Genomic DNA, 22,835 nt, shown 5'->3' on the forward strand with positions numbered 1-22,835 from the left:
ACTTGATGGATGTATACCAGATGTGCTGGTTCCCTGTCACATTGCAACGGCACATTGAGAGGTTAATTGGCTGCTGTAACTTACCCCTCAGTGTAGATACATGGCAGAAGAATAAAAGGGGAATTCAAGGCACATGTGACGCAAAACCTGTTGCAGAGCTACAGGAAAATAAGGAGAGGAACAGTGATAACACTCCTACGAGCTAGTATCGACAGGCAGGGCTGAATGGCCACCTTCGTCATAACAGGTAAGTAAGCCCCTTGTTACATATGGAACCTAACTCCATGCAAGCTGGCTGCTGTATTTCCCAACGATGCAAGCATGTTTGTAATTCAGAAGTACTTAGGCTAAAAAGGGCTTTGGGTTATCCTGAAGTCATGTAAGCCAAGATATAAATGTAAGCTCTTTCTTTCCTAATGAAATAACCTGCCAACCTTTACTATTTAAATTTATACCGCTAAATGCCAGTTGGGAGACGTATGGGAGAGAAGCCAGTGGATTTCAGATTTCAAATTTTTATGGCAGGATATATCTGTGGTGGTAAAATTGGTTTTAGATAGCAGCAGCAAACAGCCATCAACCATTTGCCATCCAGTTTTATACCCAGCTGGTCTTCCATCTCCCTAAAACCTGTAAGAGAAGACAAATGTGCCACCATGCTGAGAACTATATTATGTTTAGTTTAGTTTAGAGATCACATGGAAACAGGCCCTTTGGCCCACCGCGTCCATGCCAACTAGCAATCACTGCGTACGCTAACATATCCAGCATACTAGGGCCAATTTACAATTTCCTGCAGAGATGCTGCCTAACCCACTGAGTTACTCCAGCACTATGTGTCCTTCTATGTAAACCATCACCTGCAGTTCCTTGTTTCTATTGATTGACAGTTAACTTTAGCATAGTTAGTGCAGTAATGTAAACGGTTGCAATCACCACTTAAGTGAATTTAGTGTCGTTTAGAGACTGAGTGCGGAAACAGGCCCTTCGGCCCACCGAACCTGCACCAACCAGCAATACCCGTACACTTACACTGTCCTACATACACTGAGGTCAATTTACAATTTCACCAAACCAATTAACCTACAAGCCTGTAAGTCTTTGAAGTGTGGGAGGAAACCGGAGCCCTCGGAGAAAACCCATATGGTCACGGGGTGAACATACAAACTCCACACAGACAGCACTATTCTGCACTCTGTTTCTTCCCCTTTGCTTTATCTATTGTACTTTGACTTTGATGATTTTATTGATGTACAGTATTATCTAGTCAATTTGGATAGCCTGCAAAACAAAGCTTTTTACTGTGCATGTGATGATAATAGACTTAAACCTAAACCTGGAAAATTGTGCATAGGGAGGGATGAATTTGCAAAGTAACAGTACACCTTTTCAGCTAAGAAAGACACAAAGCACAATTCATAGCAAAAGGATTTGAGTATAGGAGCAGGGAGGTTCTACTGCAGTTGTACAGGGTTTTGGTGAGACCACAACTGGAGTATTGCGTACAGTTTTGGTCTCCAAATCTGAGGAAGGACATTATTGCCATAGAGGGAGTACAGAGAAGGTTCACCAGACTGATTCCCTGGGATGTCAGGACTGTCTTATGAAGAAAGACTGGATAGACTTGGTTTATACTCTCTAGAATTTAGGAGATTGAGAGGGGATCTTATAGAAACTTACAAAATTCTTAAGGGGTTGGACAGGCTAGATGCAGGAAGATTGTTCCCGATGTTGGGGAAGTCCAGGACAAGGGGGTCACAGCTTAAGGATAAGGGGGAAATCTTTTAAAACCGAGATGAGAAGAACTTTTTTTCACACAGAGAGTGGTGAATCTCTGGAACTCTCTGCCACAGAGGGTAGTTGAGGCCAGTTCATTGGCTATATTTAAGAGGGAGTTAGATGTGGCCCTTGTGGCTAAGGGGATCAGAGGGTATGGAGAGAAGGCAGGTACGGGATACTGAGTTGGATGATCAGCCATGATCATATTGAATGGCGGTGCAGGCTCGAAGGGCCGAATGGCCTACTCCTGCACCTAATTTCTATGTTTCTATGTTTCTATATCCATGTACCTCTCCAGATGTCTTTTCAATATTGTTAGAGTATTGCCACAACTACTTCCTCTGGCAGCTCTGGCATCCCTAGAAAGAAGGAATGGGTTTTGGATCGAGACCCTTCTTCAGACTCAGGGGAGAGGGAGTCTAGAGAAATAGAAGAGTAAGGCGTGAAAATAACAGATCAAAGCAATTGTTGGATCTGACGGTTCAGCTGACGCTTTGTGGTCCAGAGGGCCCGATTCACAGACCATTGGGTTTATGTTTCATTCTGGTCGGTGCTGTTGTAGATTCCACAAATGAGATCTTAAATGTAGTCGGTCATTTCAGCAAGACTTGAAAGGTCCCATGGTAAAATTTCAAAGAAGGGCAAGGGAATTATCTTCAATGTTCAGGTCAATGTTCATCCCTCAACCAGCATTGCTAAAACTGTTCATTATTGTTAGCTGTTTGTGGAAATTTTCTGTGGGCAGGGCCGGCCTTAGGAGGTGCGGGGCCCAATTGGGAACAATTTTGGTGAGCCCCAGGTTCCCAGCAAAGGTCTGTCAGTCCAGCTATTCAAGAGCGGAACTCGCTATCAAAATATGGAGGGGACCGGGGGACACAATTTTTTGGCGGTCACGCGCGCATGCGCACACTCACACACACACACACACGCGCGCGACGCTTCGGAGGCTCAATTCAGCGCTAAATGCAGCTCAACTCTGCCTGTCTCACCGGGTTAACTACAGTCCTGTCTGGACTGATGGGCTACCAGTGCTGCTTCTCCATGCTGGCCATATTTCCCGCAAGTCCAGGAAGGGCTGTAGGCTCACCTGGCGGGACAGGCAGAGTTGAGCTGGGTTACGCACTGTTTCTCTGCACTGGCTGTGGGCCTGGGGACACCACGCCCGTCTGACTCCCAACCAAAGATCCTATAGCGGAGGATCTTTGCTGCCGACCTCTCTGGCCACCCACGGGGGACGGGGGGTACTCGGGAGGGGACGGGACAGCGCCGGAGAGCCGGCTGGGACCGATCCTGGCTGCGGATGAGGCGCAGGTCTGTGCCACGTCTCCCTCCTCCAACCACCGCACTCTATCCTCAGTCCCACTCCCCCCCCACTCCTCCCTTCTCCAATCATCGTGCTGAATCATCATGTCCCGTCCCCATTGCCTGCTGACAGATGTCAGATCAAATTTATGCATTTGCTATCGCAAATTAAAAAAAAACATTAACCAAATGAGAAAAATTCCTGTGAATATCTATTTGGCAAATCCAATGACTGATTGATTTGGCCACACTGGATGACAACATGGGACCCTGCAATATCTGAACTACCGTTAAGACCTGAACCATTTTATAATTTGGAGGGATCCTAAGAGTATTATTGAGGGGTCCAATATTTCCTGTGACCAGAAGAAATAGGTAGCAAGGTGAAAAGTAAAAGTGGTAGGCAGACAAAACCAGGGCAAAAATCAAAAAGGGCCACTTTTCAACATAATTGTGTAAGGGGTAAGAGTGTTGTAAAAACAAGCCTGAAGGCTTTGTGTCTCAATGCAAGGAGCATTCGTAATAAGGTGGATGAGTTGAATGTGCAGATAGCTATTAATGACTATGATATAGTTGGGATCACGGAGACATGGCTCCAGGGTGACCAAGGCTGGGAGCTGAACATCCAGGGATATTCAATATTCAGGAGGGATAGACAGAAAGGAAAAGGAGGTGGGGTAGCGTTACTGATTATAGAGGGGATTAATGCAATGGAAAGGAAGGACATTAGTTTGGAGGATGTGGAATCGGTATGGGTAGAGCTGCACAACACTAAGGGGCAGAAAACGCTGGTGGGTGTTGTGTACAGGCCACCTAACAGTAGTAGTGAAGTTGGAGATGGTATCAAACAGGAAATTAGAAATGCGTGCGACAAAGGCAAAACGGTTATAATGGGTGACTTCAATCTACATATAGATTGGGTGAATCAAATTGGCAGGGGTGGTGAGGAAGAGGATTTCTTGGAATGTATGCGGGATAGTTATCTAAATCAACTTGTAGAGGAACCAACGAGAGAGCAGGCTATTTTAGATTGGGTATTGAGTAATGAGGAAGGGTTAGTTAGCAATCTTGTTGTACGTGCCCCCTTGGGCAAGAGTGACCATAATATGGTTGAGTTCTTCATTAGGATGGAGAGTGACATTGTTAATTCAGAAACAATGGTTCTGAACTTAAAGAAAGGTAACTTTGAGGGTATGAGACGTGAATTGGCCAAGATTGACTGGCAATTAATTCTAAAAGGGTTGACGGTGGATATGCAATGGAAGACATTTAAAGACTGCATGGATGAACTACAAAAATTGTTCATCCCAGTTTGGCAAAAGAATAAATCAGGGAAGGTAGTACATCCATGGATAACAAGGGAAATCAGGGATAGTATCAAAGCGAAGGATGATGCGTACAAATTAGCCAGAAAAAGCAGCATACCGGAGGACTGGGAGAAATTCAAAGACCAGCAGAGGAGGACAAAGGGCTTAATTAGGAAAGGAAAAATAGATTATGAAAGAAAACTGGCAGGGAACATAAAAACTGACTGCAAAAGTTTTTATAGATATGTGAAAAGAAAGAGATTAGTTAAAACAAATGTAGGTCCCTTGCAGTCAGAAACAGGGGAGTTGATCATGGGGAACAAGGATATGGCGGACCAATTGAATAACTACTTTGGTTCCGTCTTCACTAAGGAAGACATAAATAATTTGCCCGGAAATAGCAGTGGACCGCGGGTCAAAGGAGTTGGAGGAATTGAGTGAAATCCAGGTTAGCCGGGAAGTGGTGTTGGGTAAATTGAATGGATTAAAGGCCGATAAATCCCCAGGGCCAGATAGGCTGCATCCCAGAGTACTTAAGGAAGTAGCTCCAGAAATAGTGGATGCATTAGTAATAATCTTTCAAAACTCTTTAGATTCTGGAGTAGTTCCTGAAGATTGGCGGGTAGCAAACGTAACCCCACTTTTTAAGAAGGGAGGGAGAGAGAAAATGGGGAATTACAGACCAGTTAGTCTAACATGGGTAGTGGGGAAACTGCTAGAGTCAGTTATTAAAGATGGGATAGCAGCACATTTGGAAAGTGGTGAAATCATTGGACAAAGTCAGCATGGATTTACGAAAGGTAAATCATGTCTGACGAATGTTATAGAATTTTTCGAGGATGTAACTAGTAGCGTGGATAGGGGAGAACCAGTGGATGTGGTGTATCTGGACTTCCAGAAGGCTTTCGACAAGGTCCCACATAAAAAATTAGTATACAAACTTAAAGCACAAGGCATTGGGGGTTCAGTATTGATGTGGATAGAGAACTGGCTGGCAAACAGGAAGCAAAGAGTAGGAGTAAACGGGTCCTTTTCACAATGGCAGGCAGTGACTAGTGGGGTACCCCAAGGCTCAGTACTGGGACCCCAGCTATTTACAATATATATTAATGATCTGGATGAGGGAATTGAAGGCAATATCTCCAAGTTTGCGGATGACACTAAGCTGGGGGGCAGTGTTAGCTGTGAGGAGGATGCTAGGAGACTGCAGGGTGACTTGGATAGGCTGGGGGAGTGGGCAAATGTTTGGCAGATGCAGTATAATGTGGATAAATGTGAGGTTATCCATTTTGGTGGCAAGAAAAGGAAAGCAGACTATTATCTAAATGGTGGCCGATTGGGAAAGGGGGAGATGCAGCGAGATCTGGGTGTCATGGTACACCAGTCATTGAAGGTAGGCATGCAGGTGCAGCAGGCAGTAAAGAAAGCGAATGGTATGTTAGCTTTCATTGCAAAAGGATTTGAGTATAGGAGCAGAGAGGTTCTACTGCAGTTGTACAGGGTCTTGGTGAGACCACACCTGGAGTATTGCGTACAGTTTTGGTGTCCAAATCTGAGGAAGGACATTATTGCCATAGAGGGAGTGCAGAGACGGTTCACCAGACTGATTCCTGGGATGTCAGGACTGTCTTATGAAGAAAGACTGGATAGACTTGGTTTATACTCTCTAGAATTTAGAAGATTGAGAGGGGATCTTATAGAAACTTACAAAATTCTTAAGGGGTTGGACAGGCTAGATGCAGGAAGATTGTTCCCGATGTTAGGGAAGTCCAGGACAAGGGGTCACAGCTTAAGGATAAAGGGGAAATCCTTTAAAACCGAGATGAGAAGAACTTTTTTCACGCAGAGAGTGGTGAATCTCTGGAACTCTCTGCCACAGAGGGTAGTTGAGGCCACTTCATTGGCTATATTTAAGAGGGAGTTAGATGTGGCCCTTGTGGCTAAGGGGATCAGGGGGTATGGAGAGAAGGCAGGTACGGGATACTGAGTTGGATGATCAGCCATGATCATATTGAATGGCGGTGCAGGCTCGAAGGGCCGAATGGCCTACTCCTGCACCTAATTTCTATGTTTCTATGTTTCTATGTCTCTCTAGTCCAATCGGCGCCCTTGATCATCAGTCCCACCCCCACTGTCTCGTAAAAGCAGAGATTTCACCTGGTTTTAAAATACGGATTACAAAAACATGGGGTACATGTCTCCTCTGGTCCCCCCCGGTTTTCCGCCCCTGGTGCTAATTAGTATATATTATGAAATTGTACACTAAGGTGCCATTGATTATACACTGTCTTAATCTCTCCTGCTCCCATCTGACTGTCAGTAGCTCCACTGGCTTCCAACCTTTACCGTAGCTGCTAATTAAACTGCATTATGTGATTGGACACAATGCCCATGGAGACAGCGGCTGATTGGACAGGAGGAGACCGATTTATTGATTGGATGGGAATATTAAGGGAAGCTGGTCGGTGATTGGAAGCAACCCCCTTAGAGACAGCGGTTGATTGGCCGCCAAATAATCGGGCGCACAAATTCCTATTTAAATCTGATATAAGGTACATAGTGTGGATATCAACTAATTCTAGATAACAGATTAAAAAAAATAATCTAACCCCATTAATTCACTCAAGGTGGATTATGATGTGTTCTACAGTATGAAGTGTACAGCAAAACTTGCACTTCCAGAGTGGTCTATCATGTTGTTTCTTCAGCGGACCACAGATTTATTTTAAGAGCAAAACATAAAGTGCTGGAGAACTCAGCAGGTCAGGCTGGATGTATGGAGAGTCCGAAGAAGGGTCTCGACCCAAAACGTCACAAATTCCTTCTCTCCAGAGATGCTGCCTGATCCGCTGAGTTACTCCAACATTTTGTTTCTATCTATGGAGGGAATGGCAAGGCGACGTTTTTCAAAATTTTATATTTTGAAAATGGACAATGCAAAAAGTAGCATGTTTTCTAGAAAGGCTTATCCTAAAAAAGTTGATAGGAATGGTGTGATTTCCAGTCAGAACGTCTGTATCATTCAGTCAGTGAGCTCACGGTCCGGAGCCCTTCTCTATTACCCCTCTACATAAAAACAAAGTGTCAATGCCTCTTCAAGGTCCACTAATCCACCCGTAGCTTCAGTTGCAGGTACAGCTGAAGGGATTTAGCGCTCGGGTAACGCTATGAATTTATATGAATTAAAAAAATCTGATACATTTAAATCATTCAAAAGCTGCAACCACAATGTGATAAATAACACTAAATAAAACTGAAGGTCCGAAACGATGGCCCAACCTCCGCTTAGTCTCCCCGATGTAAATCAGCTGACATCTAGAGCAGCGGATGCAGTAGATTAGGTTGGAGGAGATACAGGTGAACCTTTGTCGCACCTGGAACGACTGCTTGGGTCCTTGAATGGAGTCGAGGGGGGAGGTGAAGGGACAGGTGTTGCATTTCTTGAGGTTGCAACGGAAAGTGCCCAGGGAGGGGGTGGTACGGGAGGGAAGGGAAGAATTGACAAGGGAGTTGCGGAGGGAGCAGCCTTTGCGGAAGGCAGACATAGGGGGAGATGGGAAGATGTGGCGAGTGGTGGGGTCACGTTGGAGGTGGCGGAAATGGCGGAGGATTATTTGTTGTGTTTGCCGGCTGATGGGGTGAAAGGTGAGGACTAGGAGGACTCTGCCCTTGTTGCGAGTGCGGGGATGGGGAGAGAGAGCAGTGTTGCGGGGTATGGATGAGACCCTGGTGCGAGCCTCATCTATGGTGGCGGAGGGGAATCCCCGTTCCCTGAAGAACGAGGACATTTCCGATGTCCTGGTGTGGAACGTCTCATCCTGGGAGCAGATGCGGCGTAGGCGGAGGAATTGGGAGTAGGGGATGGAGTCTTTACAGGGGGCAGGGTGGGAAGACGTGTAGTTACAGGGGGCAGGGTGGGAATTATAACGCCTGATTAATGTTTTGCTGAGATAAGTGGTGTGTTATTGACTAAAACACATACATTCAAGTTTTTAAAAAATCTCTTTGTACCCCCATGTTCCAATAACTATCTTACAAAATCATAATGAAATGGAAACACACAGATTTGACCATTTCAAATGAAGAAGCTACATTTATTTGAGTTTATTATAGAGATACTGCATGGTAACAGACCGTTCGACACACCGAGTATGCATTGACCAGCGATCCCCGTACCCTAACACTATCCTACACATACTAGGGACAATTTATTACAATTATACCAAACCAATTAACCTACAAACCTCTACATCATAAGTAAGTAAATGAATGGAGTAGAATTAGGCAACACCTGCATGGCAGCTTTTTTAGGGTTGTGCTCTCCCCCTGCGCTGCTGCCTTTTTGGTGCCATCTCTAAAACACAAGTCTCCTCTCCAAAACACTCTCCAGCTATGAATGAACATGCCTTGGAGTGAAATAGGTGATGTTCTGCTGTTTAAATGACCTTTTTTTTCCACTGACCAGCTATTACCTTTGACTATCTTCGACCACCTTCGACTATGTACGACTAGCATCACGACCTACAACGACTGGCTTCGACTAGACTTACGACTACAAAAATATCGATTTTTCCAACTGCAACCTATTTTTAGTCGCGGTCAATTTTTTTACATTTTGAAAAATACGCCACAACCTAGCTGAAGCCTCAACTACGCGGAGACCACTCTCGACCATGAAGGAGAGTGACGAAGACCTCCTACGACCTCGTGGTGACCTTGCCGCGATTACGGGTCGCGGGCAAACTCGCCAGAGGTCGCGTTGGAGGTCACCCAAGTGGGACAGGGGCTTAACTCTGTACACTTTATAATAAACTAAACTAATCTAAATCAGGTCCTTGATGCATGAAATATATATATTTTGTAAGAATTAGATAGCACTTTCTAAAATCTTGTTTATAGACATGGTATCTGAATTTCAATGAAAGATACCATTACCTTATAATATATTTTTTTAATCCTTAGAAAATAAAGCAAAAAATTAAAGTTTCTTTTCTGTGAAATAAAATAGTAAGATTAAATGAGAACTTACCAGTTTGAAGTTTGATCTTTATTTTATGAGGAGTTACGATGAGCGATTACGTGAAGAAGTCCCGCCAGTCCGCATGCATGTCAATCTTCAAAGCAGCGGTGTGAAATCACAGATATCAGTAGTTGAAGTGACATAGTAAGATTAGAGAAGATTAGAACTTCCATATGACCTTTATGATACGAGGGTTGGGATCGAAGGGCACGTAATCGCTCATCGTAACTCCTCATAAAATAAAGATCAAACTTCAAACTGGTAAGTTCTCATTTAATCTCACTATTTTACTTCGGAGTCACATGAGTGATTCCATGAAAATTTCAAAGCTCTGTGATTTCATGCCGTGGATATGAGTCCATGCGACACACTGCCTCGGTTGACACAGGATGAGTAATAACAAATAATGCATTCAAACATGATACAGACTTAAACATGTTGATGCTTTAATTAACAAAAAAGGAAAACAATAGCAACCCCTCTCTCCCAGGGGGAAGCTACAAAGCAGAATTTAAAATGGAGTGGCCAAATACCCCCGGTGTGGCAAGAGGTTTATGATAGAACCTTTGAAACGTCAGTTCATTGGACCATCCTGCGGCCGCGAGGATTTGGTCGAGAGGGACATCCAGTGCCCTCGCTGCTGACGTTGATGCCGCACTGGTGTAGTGAGATTTAAAAGCATCAGTGTCCACTCCGGCACAAACCAGAACCTGTTTCAGCAATCTTGAGATGGTCTGTACTGACACCTTCTTATGAGGCTTTTTGTGACTGATGAATATCGCTAATTCGGAACCTCGTAGGCTCTTGGCGACCTTGGTATACTGCAGTAAGTGCGTAACTACACATAGGCAAAGGTCTATGGGGTATGCCATCAAAGTTTAAGCCCTGACGTCCCTGGCCTGCTCTGCTTAATTAAATCATAAACATAAAATGTTATGTTATTTACAGATGAAACCATCCTGTCCAGTCGCAGCTTCTGCAACGTCTGGACGCGTTGTGTTGAAACCAGCGCCATGAGCATGACCACTTTAAGAGTGAGTCTGGGCAAAGACAGGGATGTTGCTGGAGCCTATTGGCGAAGCAGCGTGAGAACCATACTCACATCCCAGATCCCCGTGTACCTGGGCCTAGCGGGATTACAGTTAAAATACCTTTCATGAACCGGGATATTAAAGGGTGAGACCCATGGAGTGATGTCCCGATCCCTGCCACAGGTAGGACGAGAAAGCACTCCTGGCACTGTTGATGGCACTATAGCTCAGTCGCTCATCAAAATATAGAGTGGAAAGGAATTCCAACACATCCGGTATGCTTGCCGTGTAATATGATATGTTCGACTGCAAGCAGAACACCTCCCATTTTTTGATATGAGAAATGTATTGTTTTTTAGTACTATCCCTCCAGGCCGCAGTAATCACATCCACTGTACGACCTGATAGTCCGAGCCCCAGGAACGGTCTCATCAGAATCTGCAAATCAACAGATTAATACAATCATGTAGTGGATGGTTTTCCCCAGTCACAGGGTGAACCAGCAGGTTACTGCACTTGGGGACAGCCATAAAAGGCTGTGTTATTAGTCTCAGAACGAGTGGGAACCATGGCTGTGTAGGCCAGTCGGGGACTACCGAAACGCCTGAGGCGGAGTCCTGCTCGATCTTACGCAAGCACTGACTGATGAGGCAAAATTGGAAAATGCATATAAAAACATTCCACCCCAGTGTAGCGAGAATGCATCTACCGCTACTCCCACTGGATCTGGTTCCCATGAAACATACTTTGGTAGCTGGTGATGTAATCTGGATGCAAACAAATCAATATCTGGTACGCCATACCGAGAGACAACATCATTAAATATTTCAGGATTCAGCATCCATTCTGTGTTGTCATTGAATTTCCGTGACCTGGTGTCCGCACCATGTTAAATCTACCTGGTAAGTAGATAGCTGATATCTAGATGTTTTTTGTAATACACCAATGCCAAATAAGGCTAACCAATTCATCACATGATACTGACTTGATTCCACCCATGTGATTAACGTTGCTACTGCTGTAGTGTTGTCAATCTGAAGCTGAACATGTAAGTCATGCATACTAGTACAATATGCCTTTAAGCCATAGAATGCTCCCAACAAATCTAAATAGTTAATGCCATGTGATTGAAGGATTAATGCCTCATGCATATTCCATCTGCCACCGCAGCTAGAGATGGTATCAGTGGCTCCTCATCCCAGAGCACTAACATCAGTTTGTAAGATTGATCAATCAGAATTTTACTGGAGCAATGTGAAATATTTGTTATCCACTACTGTAACTCAGCAATGGCTTCAGCTGGTAACCGCATGGGTCGATTGAAATGACCTGCATGTGTTTTTTGAGTGCCTGCTCCTTTGCACATTGTAAATTTTGATAATGTAAAGGTCCAAACTGTGCACCTGGGAAAGCAGCCACAAATGTGCCAATTATACTAGCCACCTGTCGAATGGAAGATTGTTGCTCCTCAACAAGATTGTTACAAGCTTCTATTAACTCTAATCTCTTGCCTCTAGGCAGAGTCATAGACATGTGAATTGAATTAATGGTGAATCCCAAATAATCAATGATTCTAGATGGTATCAATTTGGATTTAACTGGATTGATGAGAAACCCCAATCTCTCAAACATGAGTTTGGTAGCTGAAACCGATAATTCAGCTGATTCCTGAGTCTTGCCTATGATTAGGACATCATCCAAATAGGCCATTACAATATGATTCTGAGCCTGGAGTAGACCCAACACCGGTTTTTAACAACTTTGTAAATAGTCCAGGAGCCGAAGTTAAACCATTAGGCAATGCTTTAAACTGCCATTGTTGCCTCATCCAACTAAATTTCAAATATCTCTGGTGATTGTAATGAATGGGTACTGAATAGTATGCATCTTTAAGATCTATGCATGCTATATAGCATCCTTTGGAAACCAGTTGTTTAGCAGTAACAAAAGTTTCCATTTTGAAATGTTTATACTGCACCATTCATTGAAAAACAAATGTAATCTCCCACCAACTTGTAACTGATCCATACATGACATGTTCTGGAAAGAACCAGACCCACCTACCTCCATGGATGTTGGTGGAAACTTCTGCCTCCAAGATCTGGAGGGGAAGAATGTTGGAGTGCGCCAATTGCGCATGGATGGCAAAGCCCGGCTTGGTTCTTGTCCTGAACCAGCTTCAGTGAACCGTTTGTAGGGGTGCTGCCGCCGAAATGGAATTTTGCTAGTCGGCTGGGCTTTTATGAGGCCGACCGTTTTCGCCTCGTCGTCCAATTCTCTGACCCTTTTTGATAGAACATCACCGAACAGCAGATTCGGCGGTGGCACATTGCTTGATTTACATAGTGCCGCAAACTTGGGGTTCATAGTCGGACAGATAGCATTCTTTCTGAGGCAGTTTATTTCAAAATGTGCATTGCACATTAGGGCCAGAGCATCCTGCTGCAACTCAGACAGGGGCCCCCCATCGACCGACCTAGCGAAAGCTGTAATGCCTGAAGCGAGCAGCTTTAGTATCTTCTGGATCCTCACTATCTGGGCTCTGATAACTACACCCATGTGACCCCAGATTGCATGGTTCACAGTTGGCACTTTGAACGATACACAATTGGCGGGTGTCTCGTATTTTTTGGACGTTTCTTCCATTGCGAGGTCTTGCAGCTGGTGTGAGGCCATGTAGTTTATAGTCATGGCCAAGTCATCATCCAGCGGTTCCCCAGTTCCGGTCGGTATGGCAAATCTTGATGCCATGCTTGGCACCCCTGGTTCGCGGCCTTCATGCCTTGGAGTATGCTCACTGGCTATTCCTCCAACCTCGGAGTCAGAACAAAACTGCCCCTGTATGCTCTCCTCCTCACGAGAGGGAGACATTATGCAGTCCTTCAACAGGTGCTGCCGCCACGGGCTGCCGAGGAGACCCGCAGATATAAAGCTCCTCTTGCTAGAGCATTTCGTGCTGGAGTATCCTCTCCATCAGGTGCTCCATTCTAGACAGACTTCCGCAGATGCTATGCATTGTGGGGGGGGAACCCTCCTGGCCCGACTCATCCGAGTCCACGGCCTTCCCGACTTCTTAGTGGCTTTCCGGCCCACCGGAGTAGCCATGGTGCTTTCCACCGGCTCCAAGTCAGAAGCCACAGGCCGTGCCGCCAGCGACTCTAAAGGCGAGATGGACGGCCGCCCGCTACCCACACTTCCGCTGCTCTCCAAGCGGATCGCCTCGACCTTCCCTTAATCATCTTCTCCATGGCCGACTTGTTCCTGCAACAAGATTTACCGACTGCAGAAAACGACTTCAGCTAAGTTTAAAACTTAGCTCAGGGTTTTTAACTTACCGCTGGTGGAGCTACACGCCTGCCAGCCCGTCGGTGCGCCATGTGTCAGATGTAATGACGCGAATGCGGACGGGCGGGACTTCTTCACAGCATCACTCACGTGACTCCGAAGTAAAATTTATTTTAACATTGACATAACCAGCTTTGACATAACCAACAAATTAATCTTGTCCAATTATTTAGACAAGTGAATGAAACATGTAGAATGCAGCAACCTACGGCAACTGCAGTCCAGAACTACTACCTCCCTCATTGGAGACCCTTGGACTACCTTTGATCGGACTTTATTGGCTTTGTCTTGCACTAAACGTTAATCACTTTATTCCCTTGATATATCTGTAACACTGTGGATGGATCGATTATAATCATGCATTGTCTTTCTGCTGACTGGTTAGCACACAATAAAAGCTTTTCACTGTACCTCAGTACACGTGGCAATAAACTAAACTATACTAAACTAATCTAAAATGAATAGTAAATATACAACAGATATACCCAGATCTTTTTTCATTACCTGAAAATAAGGTCATAATAATATAATATAATATAATATAATATAATATAATATAATATAATATAATATATAATATAATATAATAATATAAAATAAAGGTAAATTCTTAGCCTCATCATCGATGCATACAGCACATACTGTGTGATAGCTGGTCGGCGCGGATGCAGTGGGCCGATGGGCCTTTGTCCACGCTGTATCTTTAAACTAAACTAAACTAAACTAAACTAAACTAAACTAAACTAAACTAAACTAAACTAAACTAAACTCACAGTCCCAATCATCTTTGAGGTGCTACATTTCTGTTCCATCAAGCTGAACCATATTCAGTAGTCTTCATTTCTCCTTAACAAAACAGAAGATAATTGTGTCTTCAATTTAAAAAACCCAGAATGACATGATGGGAGGTTGATTCAGTGCTCTCTGACAAGGTTAAAATTATCACAAAGAATTAATTCAACCTACAGTATTTGTCCTTGAATCAAGGGATAACACAACAGGACAATCCTGGTCTCCCACCAGAGCTGCAAGCACATTGCCATGGTAACAATACACATGTTTTCAAACACCACGGAATGAAGAAATCATTTACAATGACGCAGGGTAGAAATTCAACTGTGCATGAATTCACATGTTAAATGGCTGCAGCACAGGAGAAGTGAACCAATCTGTCTTTGCAATGCTTGCACAAGGTCTTTTTGCATGTCTCTTGTAAAGATTATGTTCGCAGAGAAACTAATATAAAATTATTAGAGGCATAGATAGGGTAGACAGTCAGAGCCTTTTTTCCAGGGTGTAAATGTCCAGCACTAGAGGGCATTAGGGGAAGGGGAGAAAGTTTAATGAAGATTTGCGGGGCAAGTTTTATACGCAGAGTGGTGGGGGCCTTGAATGCACTGCCATGGGTGATGGTGGAAGCAAATATGATAGTGCCGTTTAAGAGGTTTTTGGATAGACACATGGAAGTGCTGAGATACCGAACATATACAGTCATCCTACCACAACTAGAGAGCAGTGCTGAACTACTATCTACCTCAGCGATCGCTTGGCGATCGCTTCGCGGAACACCTCCACTCGGTAAACAATAACCAACCTGATCTCCCTGTGGCTCAGCACTTTAACTCCCCCTCACATTCCGAATCCGACCTTTCTGTCCTCGGCCTCCTCCATGGCCAAAGTGAGGACCACCGTAAATTGGAGGAGCAGCACCTCATATTTCGCTTGGGCAGTTTGCACCCCAGCGGTATGAACATTGACCTCCATCACCCCTCATCCTCCTGTGCTCAAAGGAAAAAAGTCCTAGCCTGCACTATTGCTCAGGCCCTCAAGTCCTGGCAACATTTTCGTAAAACATCTCCGCACTTTCTAGCGTAACAACGTATTTCCTATGTGCAGGAATGAACTGCAGATGCTGGTTTACACTGAAGATAGCTTTCCTACAGCAGGGTGACTAAAACTGAACACAATACTACAAATACTCATGTGTGCATTGAATCTATTCAATATTGAAAAGATATTGCAATAACTTGAATCACTAAATTTAAGAAATTCAGTCTTGAATCTTTTTGCTTTGTTAAGGAGAAAGCTTCAACAAATTGTTGCTACCTATTTTGTATAAACACTGGACGGTGGTGAAAGTTCAAGGTGATTGATGGGGGTGTTAAATGCAGCAGGTTGTTTGTGCATATGGAATAATGAGTCTTCTGAATGGTTCACAATGAGAAAAGTAGGGAACGTTATTTAACATTATTTAGCCACAGAGCAATATGGCGATCCTGACTCGTGCTCTGTCCATGATGGATGATGTGAGTCCTGCCAAAGCAATCTCGTGGAGAGTGCCTGGAACAGGCCCATTCTTGGACAGCTCTGCCTTCGGAAGCAAAGACCAGTGCAGCCTTAAACTTTTTTGGCTTTGGATCCTATCAAGCTTTTGCAGCTGAAGTGCTTAACTCCTCACAGGGGAAATCATTGTCCTCCCTCTCCTTAATCAGAAACAGCAGGCAAACGCACACAAGAATCTGCACACAATAGTGGCAACACCATTTGCAAATGCGTATATATATTTATATCTTGTAAATCCCTTCTGTCGGGCACATCAATGATGCCTTGCATGCGTGAAGAAAAATCCAACAATGTCATAGGTGACTTGATTAATCCACTGCAGATATTTGCGGTTTGCTCGGATATATCTGACAATATTAAAATGTAGAGGGGTTTCGACCCGAAACATCACCCATTCATTCTCTCCAGAGGTGGATGCTGCCAGTCCCACTGAGTTGCTCCAGTTTTTTGTGTCTATCTTCGGTTTGAACCAGACTCTACAATTCATTCCTATGCAATATGTTGGCGGCACTATACAGGGCGACACGGTGGCGTGACGGTGAACTTACTGCCTTACAGCGCTTGCAGCACCGGAGATCCAGGTTCGATCCCGACCACGGGTGCTGTCTGTACAGAGTTTGTATGTTTTGCCCCGTGACTGCGTGGGTTTTCTCCGAGATCTTCGGTTTCCTCCCTTATTCCAAAGACGTACAGGTTTGTAGGTTAATTGGCTTTGTTTAAGGTAAATTGTCCCTAGTGTGTGTAGGAAAGTGTTGATCAGCGAGGACCACTGTTCGGTGCGGACTTGATGGGCTGAACAGCCTGTTTCTGCACTGTATCTCTAAACTAAACTAATCAATATTAAAATGTAAGGTACACAAAAATGCTGGAGAAACTCAGCGGGTGCAGCAGCATCTATGGAGCGAAGGAAATAGGTGACGTTTCGGGCCAAAACTCTTCTTCAGTCTGAAGAAGGGTTTTGGCCCGAAACGTCACCTATTTCCTTCGCTCCATAGATGCTGCTGCACCCGCTGAGTTTCTCCAGCATTTTTGTGTACCTTCGATCTTCCAGCATCTGCAGTTCCTTCTTGAACAATATTAAAATGTAGTTGTGTTGTTGCACATACAATCGCTGACATGACCATGCTCCTAATTTAAAGAGACTGGTTCTGGTCCAAACAGATGGCATAACTCATTCACTGTTGCCTTTGGAGGAAATCCACATTTTATCTCTTGGGTCTTGGGCATTGCCATTTCTTCTCTGGTCTGCATTGTCCTCATCCTTCACAAATTGGAGTAATGCAATTACCAAAGATAAATCCATTGACTTTTTTGAATGCCATTCCTAATGTAAATTCCTTGGCAACAATATAATTTTTTTTAAATCTTAATGGTGTAACATTGTGATTTACTTGAAGTCAATACTGCAAGAAGCTTGGATTCAGTGACATTTATCCATCTGGGAGGTGAAACTGAGGCAGTGTGGATTTACTAAAGGAAAATAGCAGACTTCATATTTTAGAATGAATAATCAGCAACAAACTTTAATATTTTATAAGGCGGTAGTTGCTGCCTCACAACGCCAGAGGCCTGGGTTCGATCCAAACTAAGGGTGCTGTCTGCACAGAGCTTGTCTCCCTCTGATTGCATGGGGTTTCACCGGGTGCTCTGGTTTCCTCGTTGCACTCCAAAAATGTACAGCTTTGTAGGTAATTGGCATTGGTAAAATTGTAAATTGTCCCTAGTGTGTAGGATAGTGTTAGTGTACGGGGTAATCGCTGGTCGGCGAGTATTTGGTGGGCCGAAGGGCCTGCTTCCGTGCTGCATCTCTAAAGTCTTAAGTCTAAAGGGTTTAATGGTTCATTTATTATCACAAGCACCGAGGTACAGCAAAATTTCTTGTTGCATACAGTTCAGTAAATTATTACCATACATAAATACAATCCCAGATTATAGTGTATAGAAATAGCCCACTCAGACCATATGCAAGAGTCACCAAGTTTTAGCATCATGTATGAAGTCCAAGTTGCAGTTGGCCATAAATGCCCGTTGTCCTGGTGGTGTTTCAAGGTCGGCCTGGCCAAGCAAAGTTGTAGGCGTCCTCCACTGCTCTGTCCCACTGCAGGCTGCGTCCAGTCCGTGCGCTCGGTCTTCTGGAACGGCACCCGATCCAGGCGAGCCCCAGGCTGCTGCAGGGCCTCCAGCTGTCGCCTCCGTCCGGATCGTCCAGCGAACCGTCGTCCCTCTCCTCGTCCGGCCACCGTTCAGCCTTTGTGCCCTGGGGGCGTCTCCCACAGCCGACCTTGGGGGCATGGAAGGTAAGACCTCTCACCAGCCCCTTGTTCTTAATCATCTGATTTTTTCTTGGAAAATCTTTGAAGTTGAAATGGAAATTCAGACCTAAGCATTAATGCTGCTGGCTGTTCAATGTTGAAAGGGAGAACTTCCTCCAATTTCTCCTGAACTCATGCCGTGATCTTGACTGAAAAGTCCCAGCGAACTTATAGAAATTAGTGTTTTCACCGTTTTTGTGGCAGCTCACCTAATCTTCTGCTGACACATGTTATGTTATTCACTTTATACTGTTTCTGTGAGGATGGCTCGATTATAATCATATATTGTCTTTCCGTTGACTGGATAGCATGCAACAGGCCAGGCTGCCAAGAAGAAGCCCTAGACAGCCAATACCTGTACTGAGGCAAAAACTGAGTGGCCGCGCAAAGCCTGGGTCTCCAGGATAAGCCTGAGACCGCCAGTGCTTCCTCTTCATTCCCCAAAGCTGAGCCGCCATGTGGCCCTGGCCTTTCTTGTCATTATAAATAAAATATATCACGTTAGTTCACCCCAGCGCGAGGGGAGAGACAGATGTACTCTCTCTCCACTCTCCCTCGTCTTTCTTCTTTCTTCCTCTTCTCCATCCTCTTCCTCTTCCACTTCCTCTTCCACTTCCTCTTTCTCTTTCTCTCTTCCTCTCTTTCTCTCTTTCTTTTTCTTTCTCTTTCTCTTTCTTTCACTTCTTTTTCTCTTTCACTTTCTCTTTCTCTTTCTTCCTCTCCTTCACTTTCTCACTATCTCTTTCTCTTTCTCTCCTGCTTTTCTCACCCTCTCTCATCCCCCCTCCATCTGGAATGCCTGAGTTTTATAAGACGTAGGATAACTGAGGTACAGGTGGACCAATCTGGTATCAGTTAGTTGGACCCATCAAGATGCACAGACTTTCTTCCAGCTGTTATCACATAACTGAAACATTCTATCAACAACGAGAGACCAGTCCTGAGCAACTAACTACCTCATTGAAGACCCTCGGACTATCTTTAATTGGACATTACTGGACTTTGTCTTGCACTAAACATTATTTTCTTAATCATGTATCTGTACACTGTGGATGGCTCGATAGTAATCACATAAGTCTTTCCGCTGACTGGTTAGTACGCTACAAAAGCTCCCAAAAGCTCAGCTTTAAAGAAGTTTGGCACAATTAACTCTTTTCCAGTCCATGCCCTTGTAAGTTGGGCTGCTTCAACTATTCATCAGGTTCTTCACTAAATGTAATCTTGGTCACTGTATCCATTAGGCTGCCATGGAGTGAGTATTAGACCCCGTTTAGTTTAAAGATACAGTGTGGGAACAGGCCCTTTGTTTCACCGAGTACACTCTGAACAGCAATCATTCCGTACACTAATTCTCTCATACACTCTAGGTACAACTTACAATTTTACTGAAGCCAATAAACCTACACGTCTTTGGAATGTGTGAGGAAACCGGGGCAACCAGAGAAAACTCACGCAGTCACACGGAGAACGTACAAACTCTGTACAGACAGACCCCTAGTCAGGATCGAACCCGGGTCTCTGGCGCTGTAAGGCAGCAACTCTACCGCTGCGCCATTGTGTCACTGTACTCTTGACTGATTGTTATTTTAAACCATGGCCCTAGTTATTGACCTCTCAGTCGAGAGAAATAGGACTTTCCTTTTCACCCCGTCTTACTTTGTAGACTACAATTAAACTGCCTTTGGTACTTGTTCCAAAGAGAACAGCACAGTACAATTAGTCTTCCTCATAATTACAATCTTGCAACCCTGGCAACATTCTTGTACATCTCTTTTGCATCTTCTCTTAAGCAATCACATTGTCCCTGGACTCTGATGATCATAACCATATTCAGTGCTCTGGCTTTTATACATTTCCAGCATGAACTCCCTGATCTTATGTTCAGTAGCGATGTTGATAAAGTCTCATGGATTATATGCCTTTTTAAGCAATCTATCTACCTGTGGGGGCGTCACGTTGGCACAGTGGTAGAGTTGCTGCCTACAGCCCCAGAGTCCCTGGTTCGATCCTGATTGTGGACGCTGTCTATACGGAGTTTGTACGTTCTACCTGTGACCTGCGTGGGTTTTCTCTGGGTTTCTACCCACACTCCAAAGACATTCCGGTTTGTAGGTTAATTGACTTTGACAAAATTGTAAATTGTCCCAAAGGTTCAAGGTTCAAGGTCAGTCTATTGTCACATGTACCAATTAACGTACAGTGACATTCGAATTACCAGTGTATAGGATAGTGCTAGCATACATGGTGATCGCTGGTCAGTGCAGACCCGGTGAGATGCAGGGCCTGTTTCCGTGCTGAATCTCTAAAGTCTGCAGTCTGACTCTAAAGTCTACCTTCTGGGGTCTATGGATATGCAGCTTCCACAATTTTTCACGATAAGTTCATGCATTTCCACTGCTCATGATTATTGAGTAAGTGGGTTGTCCAACTTGGATAATGAATGAAGGGCCAGAGAACAGCCTTACAACAGGGCGGCATGGTGGCACAGTGGTAGAGGTGCAGATTTTACAGCACTTTCAGCACCAGAGGCGCGGGTTCAATCCCGACTACAGGTGCTGTCTGTATGGAGTTTTTATGTTCTCCCTGAGATCGCATGGGTTTTCTTCCCACACTCCAAAGATGTGCAGGTTTGTAGGTTAATTGGCTCGGTATATATGTAAATTGTCCTGACACCTCTTCCCACCCAGCTTCCAGCAAAGACTCTATCTCCTACTCCCAATTCTTACGCCACATCTGCGCCCAAGATGAGGTCTTCCGTGCCAGGGCATCCGAGATGTTCTCATTCATTAGGGAACAGGGATTCCCCTCTCCCATCATAGATGAGGCCCTCACAAGTGCCTCCTCGGTACCTCGCAGAACTGCCCTTGCTCCCCACCCCTCCCCCTAGTTGCAACAGGGACAGAGACCCCCTAGTTATTTCACCCCATCAGCCGTCACATACAACACATAATCCACCTCCAACGGGATCCCACCACTTTTCACATCTTCCCATCTCCACCCCTTTCAGCTTTCCGCAGAAACCATTCCCTCCGCAACTTTCTGGTTAACTCATCTCTTCCCATCCAAACCACCCCCTCCCCAGGTACCTTCCCCTGCAACCGCAGAAGATGCAACACCTGTCGCTATACCTCCTCCCTCGACTCTGTCTAGGCTCCCCGACAGTCCTTTCAGGTTAGGCAGAGGTTCATTTGCACCCTGTCCAACCTCATCTACTGTAGCCGTTGTTCAAGATGTGGACTCTTATACATCAGCGAGACCAAACACAGATTGTGCGATCGTTTCGCTGAACACCTTCGCCTGAACCTACCTGATCTCCCGGTTGCTAAACACTTTAATTCTCCTTCCCATTCCCACACTGACCTTTCTGTCCTTAGCTTCCTCCATTGTCAGAATGAGGCTAAATGTAAATTGGAGGAACAGACTCTCATATTTTGCTTGGGCAGCTTACAACACAGAAATTTCTCTCTTCAAGTACCCCTGCATTCCCTCACTCTCCATTCCTCCCCCACCCAAATCACACCAGTTTCTCATTCTCACTGAACAAACAGCTAACAATGGCCTGTTTCCTTTATCATTGTTAATTTTCAGCATAATTTCATTCATTGTTCTTTATCTCTCTACATCATCATCTATATCTCTCGTTTTCCTTTCCCGTGACTTTCAGTCTGAAGAAGGGTCTCGACCCAAAATGTCATCCATTCCTTCTCTCCAGAGATGCTGCCAGTCCCACAGTGTACAGACAGACACAGGATAAAGGCAATAACATTTAGTGCAAGATAAAGTCCAGTAAAGATAGGTAAGGGTCTCCAATGAAGTGGAGGGTAGGCCTGGGAAGCAACTGAACTTGGGAAGCTGGGAAGAAACTCTCTCTGAATCTCGAGGTATGCGTTTTCACACTTCTGTCCCTCTTGCCTGATGGGAGAGGGGAGAAGTAGGAATGTCAAGGATGAGAGTCATCCTTGATTATGCTGGTAGTCTTGCAGAGGCAGCATGACGTGTAGGTGGAGTCAGTGGAAGGGAGGTTTGCATGATGATCTGTGCTACCACCACAATTCTCTGCAATTTCTTGTGGTCTTGGATGGAGCTGTTCCCAAGGCACGCAGTGAAGCATCCTGATAAAATGCTTTCTAAGGCGCATCTGTAGAAGTTGGTGAGAGTCGCTGTGGACTCGCTGAACTCCCGAGCACTTCTAAGGAAGTAGATGCGCTGGTGTGCTTTCTTGAGCATTGCTTGGTTATAGCTTGTCCAGGATAAGCTGCTGATGATATTTACTCCTATGAACTTGGACTCAATTTGAACAGCTATTGATTTAACAAGCTATTGATTTGAACAACTATTGATTTGAACTGCTATTGATTTGAACAGCAATTTATTTGAACTGCTATTGATTTGAATA

General features: G+C 44.6%; 1 protein-coding gene across 2 annotated transcripts in view; it reads right to left on the reverse strand.

The window, feature by feature from the left end:
• dlgap1a (discs, large (Drosophila) homolog-associated protein 1a) overlaps nucleotides 1–22,835 on the reverse strand; it is a 648,178-nt gene that overhangs the window by 209,930 nt on the left and 415,413 nt on the right. The gene's annotated exons all lie outside the window — the stretch shown is intronic.

Source organism: Leucoraja erinacea, chromosome 4 (assembly GCF_028641065.1).
Source record: "Leucoraja erinacea ecotype New England chromosome 4, Leri_hhj_1, whole genome shotgun sequence".
In the NCBI taxonomy this organism is placed as follows: domain Eukaryota; kingdom Metazoa; phylum Chordata; class Chondrichthyes; order Rajiformes; family Rajidae; genus Leucoraja; species Leucoraja erinaceus.